Below are 12,940 nucleotides of genomic sequence, written 5' to 3'. Positions count from 1 at the left end.
TTGAGGCGGCGACGAGCTTGAGGGGGCGACCAAAGCTTGAGCGGCGACGAGCTTGAGGGGGCGACCAAAACTTGAAAAGCCGGCGACGGGCTTGAGGGACAGAGTAGCGAGAGTAGAGAGAGGTGAGATGGGTTCTGATTCAAGGTTAGGGCACCACGCAAAGAGGGTAAGTGAGGGAGAGAGTGTACAGTGTAGTATGTGATTTGGTGAAAAGGAAACAAAAAATTACTAAGTGTTTGTGAGTTGTGTTAAATTTTTTTGCACTAGATACATTAGGCATCACTTTTAAAATGCACCCAAAACTTAATAAATAGGCTACCGTCTAAAAGCGTCTCCTTTGATACGAAAAGTGAACCTATAGATATCAACCTACGGCTATGCTTTATAAGTGATTTCTATAATACCTAAGGCTACACTTTTTAAATGATGCCACAATTGTGTATCCTTTTTTCTTATAAAAAGGCAACACGGAGAAAAGCGTAGCCTATTTATAGAATAGGCTACGCTTTTCAAATGTAGCTTAAAAAAAGTGTGGCTGAATGGGTATTTTTCTTGTAGTGAGTTTTAGAATCTTGGAAGCTTGTAGTGCGATTTATTGTGAGGTGTTCTGTGCATTAACAAGGAATCGACCAAGGTATGGTTTCGATTTCTCATACCTAAAATGCAATGTCTTGTGAAAACATAGGCTAGATAACCATAAAATAGGTTGAAGAATGTATGTATGATTAGTGGTTCATGATCTTAAAGTAAATGTTGAGTTATCTTGAACTTGGGTGATGAATGATGGTGTTGATGATTTGTGTTGCATGATTTAGGATTGTTTGGATTTGAAAATGTTAATGTTAAGAATTGACTTTAAGTGCGTGTTAAATAATGATAATTATGACGTTATTATAATGATAATGATGATGATGTATATTGGACTTGAATGGTTGGATACAATATAATGGTGATGTATTTTGTAGTGTATTGTGTTGAATTGAATGTGGTTTGGCTAAGTTGGTTGTCATTTGTTATGAGGAAGTTGATGGGGTTGATGATATATATATACGTATATGTGAGTTGTTGGTATGGATTATATTGTTGTTAGGAATGAATTATTATGTGAAAGTGACCATATTTGTAAAATTAATGCAATTGGTGTATTGAGAAATGTGGGAATTTGGTTTGATGTTGTTTTAAAAATGATGGCATTGAAGTGTTGTGAAAATTGAGGTTGAGAAATCTTATGAAATTTTTGTGAAAAGTTAATTTTTGACCAAACTTCGGCAAGCCAAAACTCGGCTTCCGGACTCCCAAATTGTTTCAAACTTATTTCATATAAAAATTAGGTCCATGAAGTTTATGCCGTTCGAAGAATAGATGGAAAATGGTTTTTTAAAAAAATATTTATGCGCATCGAATGTTCGGAGTGCAAAATTGAAATTCTACAGCATTCAGCATTTTTGCCACTGTACACGCAATGCAACCAACCCTTTTGGGTTGGGCATCTTACGTACGTGAGCAGGGTGCTTGCATACGCAAGCATGAATACGCGTGGCCTACGCATACGCGTGACCTTTGAAATTTACGCAAGCATAAAAACACGCCCACGTGTACGCTGACCCCTAAAATTAGCAAAGTGAGTTTTGTGTTTTAAAATATAGTTTTGAACCTCTAAACCTCAATTTTTACTCTTTTAGCCAATAAACCTCAGTTGTAAGTTGAGTAGGGAGAAGAAGATAGGGAGGAGTAGTAACTTGGAGATGAAGAAAGTTTGAGAGGTGGTGAATTATGAATGACAGGTGTATAAATATGATATATATGTGATGAATCCGGCCTTAGTGAAGGATTTTGAATGATTATGAAAGGATATGAATGAATGAGTTATAATGAATTTGAAAATGAATTTGTTTTGAGCTTGACCTTGGCAAGGTTCGTGGTGCTTTACCAATTGCCCAGTGTCGAGATGTATGTGGGGTTCATGGTGGTGTACCGCCCACATGATTTTAAAAGAGAATATTATGTGGGGTTCGGTGGTGTACCACCGACATATTTTTAAAAGAGAATATTATGTGGGGTTCGTGGTGGTTTACCTCCCAAGTGTGTGTGTTTTTTTCCAATTGAAGATCTTGCGAGGTTTGTGGTGGTGTACCGCTCGCAATGGTGGGGTTTGTGGTCGTGTATCGCCCACCAATTTTCAAGAGGACGATATCCGAGTTAGCTATTGGATGTGTCGGGTTCTAACAAAGTAACCAACACGTGAGCTCAAGGCCCGTAGGAAATTGATACTTGTTTGGTTTTGCATTATTGGATTTGCGTAATTGATACTCATGCTTAACTGGTATATGTTCTATTTGCTGTAATTATAACTACTTGTGTTTTCTTTGTATGCTTTGTTTGTTTGTGCATTGGTGTTTCGGAGGATTAGAGGAAAGGCGGTGAACTTAGGGGCTTAGGTTAGGATTGTGATAAGAACTAGGAATCCTTAAACTTAGATACCCTGGCTTAATTTATTGTCTTAAATTTTAGTTTTAAGTTTGAATCTATTGTTGAAGTTCTAGGATCGCCTTCAGCTTTCCCGGGACCTTATAAGTTACATATGTGGGAACCATTACCATGCTGAGAACTAGATACATATTTTGTGGTTTTCAGATGCAGGACGTAAGACTCCTCGCTGAGGCGTACACGAAGCTTTCTGCAAGCGAAGGACTCTACCTATTTGGGGTTTCATTTTGGTTTAGATGCATATGTACATAGTTATATGTCTCCACTATATATATATATTAAGTTAAACCACTCATTCGAGAAGGTTTAAATGCTTCCATTCTTATGTGTCTAAGAGAAGTTAGGCATAACAACTTCCATGATTCCCTTAGAGGAACTGATGAAACAAGTTTAGGAGATGGTCTGGTCTATTTCAATTGCTTCCTGATGAGCGGATAATTTATACGCTTTTTGGCATTGTTTTTAGTATGTTTTTAGTATGTTTTAGTTAGTTTTTATTATATTTTTATTAGTTTTTATTTAAAATTCACTTTTCTGGACTTTACTAAGAGTTTGTGTGTTTTTCTGTGATTTTAGGTATTTTCTGGATGAAATTGAGGGACCTGAGCAAAAATCTGATTCAGAGGCTAAAAAGGACTGCAGATGCTGTTGGATTCTGACCTCCCTGCACTCGAAGTGAATTTTCTTGAGCTACATAAGCCCAATTGGCGCACTCTGAATTGCACTGAAAATTAGACATCCTGGGCTTTCCAGCAATGTATAATAGTCCATACTTTGTCCGAGATTTGATGGCCCAAACCGGCTTTCCAAGTCAGCTCAAGAATTCTGGCGTTAAACGCCGGAACTGGCACAAAAGCTGGAGTTAAACGCCCAAACTGGCACAAAAGTTGGCGTTTAACTCCAAGAAAAGTCTCTACACATGAAAGCTTCAATGCTCCACCCAAGCACACACCAAGTGGGCCCGAAAGTGGATTTTTATGTCATTTACTCATCTTTGTAAACCCTAAGCTACTAGTTCTCTATAAATAGGATCTTTTGCTATTGTATTTTCATCTTTGGATCACTTTAGATCTTTTGATCATCTTTGGATGTATACTTCTTAGATCATGGGGGCTGGCCTCTCGGCCATGCCTAGACCTTGTTCTTATGTATTTTCAACGGTGGAGTTTCTACACACCATAGATTAAGGTGTGGAGCTCTGCTGTACCTCGAGTATTAATGCAATTACTATTGTTCTTCTATTCAATTCAGCTCATTCTTGTTCTAATATATTCATTTGCACCCAAGAACATTATGAATGTGATGATTATGTGACGCTCATCATCATTCTCACTTATGAACGCGTGCCTAACAACCACTTCCGTTCTACAAGCAAACAAGGCTTGAATGTTTATCTCTTGGATTCCTTAATCAGAATCTTCGTGGTATAAGCTAGAATTGATGGCGGCATTCTTGAGAATCCGGAAAGTCTAAACCTTGAATGTGTTATTCCGAGTAGGATTCAAGGATTGAATGACTGTGACGAGTTTCAAACTCGCGATTGTGGGGCGTTAGTGACAGACGCAAAAGAATCACTGGATTCTATTCCGACTTGATCGAGAACTGACAGATGAATAGCCGTGCTGTGACAGAGCGCGTTGAACATTTTTACTGAGAGGACAGGACTGTAGCCATTGACAACGGTGATGCCCAACATACAGCTTGCCATGGAAAGGAGTAAGAAGGATTGGATGAAGACAGTAGGAAAGCAGAGAGACGGAAGGGACAAAGCATCTCCATACGCTTATCTGAAATTCTCACCAATGAATTACATAAGTATCTCTATCTTTATTTTATGTTTTATTTATCTTTTAATTATTAATCCACCATAACTATTTGAATCCGCCTGACTGAGATTTACAAGATGACCATAGCTTGCTTCATACCAACAATCTCCGTGGGATCGACCCTTACTCGCGTAAGGTTTATTACTTGGACGACCCAGTGCACTTGCTGGTTAGTTGTGCGAAGTTGTGATAAAGAGTTGAGATTGCAATTGAGCGTACCATGTTGATGGCGCCATTGATGATCACAATTTCGTGCACCAAGTTTTTGGCGCCGTTACCGGGGATTGTTTGAGTTTGAACAACTGACGGTTCATCTTGTTGCTTAGATTACGTATTTTTTTCAGAATTTTTAAGAATGAATTCTAGAGTTTTAAGGTGATGTTCTTATCATTACCAAAGCTCATTGATTCTCATCAATTTAGCTCTTGAATGTAATGTCCTGCTGAAGCTTGGCTAGCCATGTCTAATCTTTTTAGACTACAACTTTAGACTAACATTACATGATTTCTGGAATTCTTATTAAAAGTTTTGATCCTCTTCATCTTCTTTTTCCACATAATTTTCGAAAAAACCAAAAAAATTACAAAATCATAAAAACCAAAAATATTTTATGTTTCTTGTTGAGTCTAGTGTCTCATTTTAAGTTTGGTATCAATTGCATGTTTCTATTCTTCTTGCATTTTTTTTAATTCAATCATGTGTCTTCATTGATCTTCAAGTTGTTCTTGATGATTTCCTTACTCTGATCTTTAAATTCTATTGTCTTGAGTGTTTTGTTGTTTCTCATATGCATTCTCAATTTGTTAGTGTCAATAGTATACAAACTTCTAAGTTTGGTGTCTTGCATGCATTGTTTATTTGATTTTAGTTGCATTTTGATTATTCTTCATCATTAAAAATTCAAAAAAATTTTTAATTTGTGTCTTTTCAAGTCAATAATACAGAGAATTGAAGATTCAGAACATACAGCAGAGGAATTACACAGAAAAACCTGGGCATTCAAAATGCCCAGTGAGGAAGGAAAACTGGCGTTTAAACGCCAGCCAGGATACCTGGCTGGGCGTTTAACGCCCAAAAGGGTAGCATTTTGGGCGTTAAATGCCAGAATGGATACCATTCGGGGCGTTTAACGCCAGGATGGCACAAGAGGAAAGATTCTGTTTTTAATTCAATTTTTTTTCAAGTTTTTATAATTTTTCAAAATCAAATCTTTTTCAAATCATATATTTTCAATCATCTATTTTCAAAACCAATTTCTTTCCATTTTCAAAAATACTTGTTAACAATTAATAATTTGATTCAACATTTCAAGTGTGTTGCCTTTTCTATTGAGAAAGGTTTAATGTCTGAATCATATCTTTTAAATTTCTTGTTAGCCAAGTCATTAATTTTAAAAATCAAATCTTTTTAAATTGTTTTTCAATCATATCTTTTCAATTATATCTTTTTAAAACGATAACTTTTCAATCATATCTTTTTGATTTCTAATTTGAAAATCTTTTTCAAAGATCACTTAATTTCTTTCCCGCTCTTAGTTTTCGAAAATCATCAATCAATTTTCAAAATTCTTTTAAAATCTTTTACTTTAATTTCAAAAAGTCTTCCCATCTTCTCACATCCTTCTATTTATGGACTAACACTCCTCCTCAATGCACAATTCGAACTCTATCACTCTTGATAAGTTCGAATTCTTCTACCTCCTCCTTCTATTCTTCTTTTCCTCTTACATCTTAAGGAATCTCTATACTGTGACATAGAGGATTCCATACTTTCTTGTTCTCTTCTCTTTCATATGAGTAGGAGCAAAGACAAAAGCATTCTTGTTGAGGCTAACCCTCAACCTGAAAGGACCTTGAAGCGAAAGCTAAGAGAAGCTAAAGCACTACTCTCTGTAGAGGACCTAACAGAAATCTTCAAACAAGAAGAAGACATGGCAGCCAAAAACAACAACAATGCCAACAATGCAAGGAAGGTGCTGGGTGACTTTACTGCACCTACTCCCGACTTCTATGGGAGAAGCATCTCTATCCTTGCCATTGGAGCAAACAACTTTGAGCTTAAGCCTCAATTAGTTTCTCTAATGCAACAAAATTGCAAGTTCCATGGACTTTCCTTGGAACATCCTCATTAATTTTTTTTGCTGAATTCTTGCAAATCTGTGACACTGTCAAGAGCAATGGGGTTGACCCTGAGGTCTACAGACTTATGCTATTCCTTTTTGATGTAAGAGACAGAGCTAGGCTATGGTTGGACTCACAACCTAAAGAAAGCCTCAACTCTTGGGAAAAGCTAGTCAATGCCTTCTTGGCAAAGTTCTTTCCACCTCAAAAATTGAGTAAGCTTAGAGTGGAAGTCCAAACCTTCAGACAGAACGAAGGTGAATCCCTCTATGAAGCTTGGGAAAGATACAAACAATTGATCAGAAAGTGTCCTTCTGACATGCTTTCTGAATGGAGCATCATAGGTATCTTCTATGATGGTCTGTCTGAACTGTCCAAGATGTCATTGGACAGCTCTGTTGGAGGATCTCTTCATCTGAAGAAGACGCCTGCAGAAGCTCAAGAACTCAATGAAATGGTTGTAATTAACCAATTCATGTACACTTCTGAAAGGAATCCTGTGAACAATGGGACGAATCAGAAGAAAAGAATTATTGAGATTGATACTCTGAATGCCATATTGACTCAGAACAAAATATTGACTCACAAAGTCAATATGATTTCTCAAAGTCTGTCTGGAATTCATGCTGCACTAGGCAGTACTAAGGACGCTTCATCTGAAGAAAAACCTTATGATCCTGAGAACCAATCAATGGAAGAGGTGAATTACATGGGAAAACCCTATGGAAACACCTATAATCCTTCATGGAGAAATCATCCAAATCTCTCATAGAAGGATCAATAGAGACCTCAACAAGGTTTCAACAACAATAATGGTGGAAGAAACAGGTTTAGCAATGGCAAGCCTTTTCCATCATCTTCTCAGCAACAGACAGAGAATTCTAAGCAGAGCCACTCTGACTTAGCAACCATGGTCTCTGATCTAATCAAAACCACTCAAAGTTTCATGACTGAAACAAGGTCCTCTATTAGAAACTTGGAGGCACAAGTGGGTCAGCTGAGTAAGAAAGTTACTGAACTCCCTCCTAGTACTCTTCCAAGCAATACAGAAGAGAATCTAAAAGGAGAGTGTAAGGCCATCAACATGGCCAAATTTGGAGAGGAGGAAGAGGTAGTGATCGCCACTGAGGAAGACCTCAATGGACGTCCACTGGCCTCCAATGAGTTCCCTAATGAGGAACCATGGGAATCTGAGGCTCACACCGAGACCATAGAGATTCCATTGGATTTACTTCTGCCATTCATGAGCTCTGATGATTATTCTTCCTCTGAAGAGGACAAAGATGTCACTGAAGAGCAAGTTGCTAAGTACCTTGGAGCAATCATGAAGCTAAATGACAAGTTATTTGGTAATGAGACATGGGAGGACGAACCCCCTTTTCTCACCAAAGACCTGGATGACTTGACTAGGCAGAGATTACCTCAAAAGAGACAGGACCCTGGGAAGTTCTCAATACCTTGTACATTAAGCACCATGACCTTTGAGAAGGCTCTGTGTGACCTAGGGTCAAGCATAAACCTCATGCCTCTCTCTGTAATGGAGAAGCTAGGGATCTTTGAGGTACAAGCTGCAAGAATCTCACTAGAGATGGCAGACAATTCAAGAAAACAAGATTATGGACTTGTAGAGGATGTTCTGGTAAAGATTGAAGACCATTACATCCCTGCTGATTTCATAGTCCTAGAGACTGGGAAGTGCATGGATGAATCCATCATCCTTGGCAGACCCTTCCTAGCCACAGCAAAGGCTGTGATTGATGTTGACGGAGGAGAATTGATCATTCAAGTGAATGAAGAATCCCTTGTGTTTAAGGCTCAAGGATATCCCTCTGTAACCATGGAGAGGAAGCATGAAGAGCTTCTCTCAAAACAGAGTCAATCAGAGTCCCCACAGTCAAACTCTAAGTTTGGTGTTGGGAGGCCACAACCAAATTCTAAGTTTGGTGTTGAACCCCCACATTCAAACTCTATGTTTGGTGTTGGGAGGTTCCAACATTGCTCTGAACATCTGTAAGGCTCCATGAGAGCCCACTGTCAAGCTATTGACATTAAAGAAGCGCTTGTTGGGAGGCAACCCAATGTTATATTTATCTATGTTCCATTGTTATTTTATGTTTTCTATAGGTTGATGATCATGTGAAGTCACAAAAATAATTGAAAAAGCAAAAATAGAATGAAAAATAGAAAGAAAAACAGCACACTCTGGAGGAAAAGCTTACTGGGGTTTAAACGCCAGTAAGGGCAGCAAATGGGCGTTTAACGCCCAATCTGGCACCATTCTGGGCGTTTAACGCCAGAAAGGAGCACCAGAATGGCGTTTAACGCCAGAAAGAGGCACCAGACTAGCGTTTAACGCCAGAAAGGGCAGCAGCCCGGCATTTAACGCCAGGATTGGCAGAAAAGGCGTTTTACACGCCACTTGGTGCAGGGATAAGCTATCCTTGACACCTCAGGATCTGTGGACCCCACAGGATCCCCACCTACCCCACCACTCTCTGTCTTCTTTACCCATTCACCAATCACCTCAATACCTACTTTCCAAAAAAACCCTCACCTATCAAATCCCACCATTCTCTTCACCACTCACATCCATCCTTCATAAAACCCCACCTACCTCACCATTCAAATTCAAACCACTTTCCCTCCCAAACCCACCCAAATTGACCAAACACTACCCCTCTCTCCACCCCTATATAAACCCATCTTCACTCCTTCATTTCACACAACCTACACACTACTTCTCTCCCTTGGCCGAAAAACAAAGCCACCTCCATCTCCTCTATTTCTTCTTCTTCTACTCTCTTCTTTCTTCTTTTGCTCGAGGACGAGCAAACCTTCTAAGTTTGGTGTGGTAAAAGCATTGCTTTTTGTTTTTCCATAACCATTTATGGCATCTAAGGCCGGAGAAACCTCTAGAAAGAGGAAAGGGAAGGTAAAAGCTTCCACCTCCGAGTCATGGGAGATGGAGAGATTCATCTCAAGGGTGCATCAAGACCACTTCCATGAAGTTGTGGCCATGAAGAAGGTGATCCCCGAGGTCCCTTTCAAACTCAAAAAGAGTGAATATCCGGAGATCCGACATGAGATACAAAGAAGAGGTTGGGAAGTTCTTACCAACCCCATTCAACAAGTCGGAATCCTAATGGTTCAAGAGTTCTATTGCAATGCATGGATCACCAAGAACCATGATCAAAGTGTGAACCCAGACCCAAAGAATTGGCTTACAATGATTCGGGGGAAATGCTTAGATTTTAGTCCGAAAAATGTAAGGTTGGCATTCAACTTGCCCATGATGCGAGGAGATGAACACCCCTACACTAGAAGGGTCAACTTTGATCAAAGGTTGGACCAAGTCTTCATAGACATTTGTGAAGAGGGCGCTCAATGGAAGAGAGATTCAAGAGGGAAGCCGATTCAACTGAGAAGGCATGACCTCAAGCCCTTGGCTACGGGATGGTTGGAGTTTATCCAACGCTCAATCATTCCCACTAGCAACCGGTCCGAAGCTACTATAGACCGGGCTATCATGATTCATAGCATCATGATTGGAGAGGAAATAGAAGTTCATGAGGTTATATCCCAAGAACTTTATAAGGTGGCAGACAAGTCCTCTACCTTGGCAAGGTTAGCCTTCCCTCATCTCATTTGTCACCTCTGTAATTCAGTTGGAATTAACATAGAGGGAGACATCCTCATTGATGAGGACAAGCCCATCACTAAGAAGAGGATGGAGCAAACAAGAGATCCCACTCATGGACATGAGGAGATTTCTCATCATGAAATCCCTGAGATGTCTCAAGGGATGCACTTTCCTCCACAAAACTATTGGGTGCAAATCAACACCTCCCTAGGAGAATTGAGTTCCAACATGGGACAACTAAAGGTGGAGCACCAAGAACATTCCATCCTCCTCCATGAAATTAGAGAAGGTCAAGGAATCATGAAAGAGGAGCAACAAAGGCAAGGAAGAGACATTGAGGAGCTCAAGCACTCCATAAGATCTTCAAGAGCAAGAACAAGCCGCCATCACTAAGGTGGACCCGTTCTTTAATTTCCTTAGTGTCTATGTTTGTGTCTTATTACATGATCATTAGTGTCTAAGTGTCTATGCCTTAAAGTTATGAATTTCCTATGAATTCATCACCTTTCTTAAATGAAAAAATGTTTTAATTACAAAAGAACAAGAAGTACATGATTTTGAATTCATCCTTGAAACTGGTTTAATTATTTTGATGTGGTGACAATACTTTTTTGTTTTCTGAATGTATGCTTGAACAGTGCACAAGTCTTTTGAATTTGTTGTTTAAAGAATGTTAAAATTGTTGGCTCTTGAAAGAATGATGGAAAAAGGAGAAATGTTATTGAGGATCTGAAAAATCATCAAATTGATTATTGAAGCAAGAAAAAGCAGTGAATATTAAAAAAAAAGGCAAGCAGAAAAAGCCAATAGCCCTTTAAACCAAAAGGCAAGGGTAATAAAAAGGATCCAAGGCTTTGAGCATCAGTGGATAGGAGGGCCTATAGGAATAAAATCCTGGCCTAAGCGACTAAACCAAGCTGTCCCTTACCATGTGCTTGTGGCGTGAAGGTGTCAAGTGAAAACTTGAGACTGAGTGGTTAAAGTCATGATCCAAAGCAAAAAGAGTGTGGTTAGAAACCCTGGACACCTCTAATTGGGGACTCTAGCAAAGCTGAGTCACAATCTGAAAAGGTTTATCCAGTTATGTGTCTGTGGCATGTATGTATCCGGTGGTAATACTGGAAAACAGAGTGCTTTGGGCCACAGCCAAGACTCATAAAGTAGCTGTGCTCAAAAATCATCATACTTAACTAGGAGAATCAATAACACTATCTAAATTCTGAGTTCCTATAGATGCTAATCATTCTGAACTTCAAAGGATAAAGTGAGATGCCAAAACTGTTCGGAGGCAAAAAGCTACTAATCCCGCTCATCTAATTGGAGCTAAGTGTCATTGATAATTTGGAGTCCATAGTATATTCTCTTCTTTTTATCCTATTTGATTTTCAGTTGCTTGGGGACAAGCAACAATTTAAGTTTGGTGTTGTGATGAGCGGATAATTTATACGCTTTTTGGCATTGTTTATAGTATGTTTTAGTTCGTTTTTATTATATTTTTATTAGTTTTTATTTAAAATTCACTTTTCTAGACTTTACTAGGAGTTTGTGTGTTTTTCTATGATTTCAGGTATTTTCTGGCTGAAATTGTGGGACCTGAGCAAAAATCTGATTCAGAGGTTAAAAAGGACTGCAGATGCTGTTGGATTCTGACCTTCCTGCACTCGAAGTGGATTGTCTGGAGCTACAGAAGCCCAATTAGCGCGCTCTCAATTGCGCTGGAAAGTAGACATCCTGGGCTTTCTAGCAATATATAATAGTCCATACTTTGCCCGAGATTTGATGGCGCAAACCGGCGTTCCAAGTCAGCTCAAGAATTCTGGCGTTAAACGCCGGAACTGGCACAAAAGCTGGCGTGTAACTCCAAGAAAAGTCTCTACACATGAAAGCTTCAATGCTCAGCCCAAGCACACACCAAGTGGGCCCGAAAGTGGATTTTTACGTCATTTACTCATCTTTGTAAACCCTAAGCTACTAGTTCTCTATAAATAGGACCTTTTGCTATTGTATTTTCATCTTTGGATCACTTTAGATCTTTTGGTCATCTTTGGATGTCTAGTTCTTAGATCATGGGGCTGGCCTCTCGGCCATGCCTAGAACTTGTTCTTATGTATTTTCAACGGTGGAGTTTCTACACACCATAGATTAAGGTGTGGAGCTCTGCTGTACCTCGAGTATTAATGCAATTACAATTGTTCTTCTATTCAATTCAGCTCATTCTTGTTCTAAGTTATTCATTTGCACCCAAGAACATGATGAATGTGATGATTATGTGACTCTCATCATCATTCTCACTTATGAACACATGCCTGACAACCACTTCCGTTCTACAAGCAAACAAGGCTTGAATGTTTATCTCTTGGATTCCTTAATCAGAATCTTCGTGGTATAAGCTAGAATTGATGGCGGCATTCTTGAGAATCCGGAAAGTCTAAACCATGTCTGTGGTATTCCGAGTAGGATTCAAGGATTGAATGACTGTGACGAGCTTCAAACTCGCGATTGTGGGGCGTTAGTGACAAACGCAAAAGAATCACTGGATTCTTTTCCGACATGATCGAGAACCGATAGATGAATAGCCGTGCTGTGACAGAGCGCGTTGAACATTTTCACTGAGAGGACGGGACTGTAGCCATTGACAACGGTGATGCCCAACATACAGCTTGCCATGGAAAAGAGTAAGAAGGATTGGATGAAGACAGTAAGAAAGCTGAGAGACGAAAGGGACAAAGCATCTCCAGACGCTTATCTGAAATTCTCACCAATGAATTACATAAGTATCTCTATCTTTATTTTATGTTTTATTTATCTTTTAATTATTAATCCTCCATAACCATTTGAATCCGCCTAACTGAGATTTACAAGATGAC

This window comes from Arachis stenosperma, chromosome 10, assembly GCF_014773155.1.
Source record: "Arachis stenosperma cultivar V10309 chromosome 10, arast.V10309.gnm1.PFL2, whole genome shotgun sequence".
NCBI classification, from domain to species: Eukaryota; Viridiplantae; Streptophyta; class Magnoliopsida; order Fabales; family Fabaceae; genus Arachis; species Arachis stenosperma.
This window is presented reverse-complemented; position numbering follows the sequence as displayed.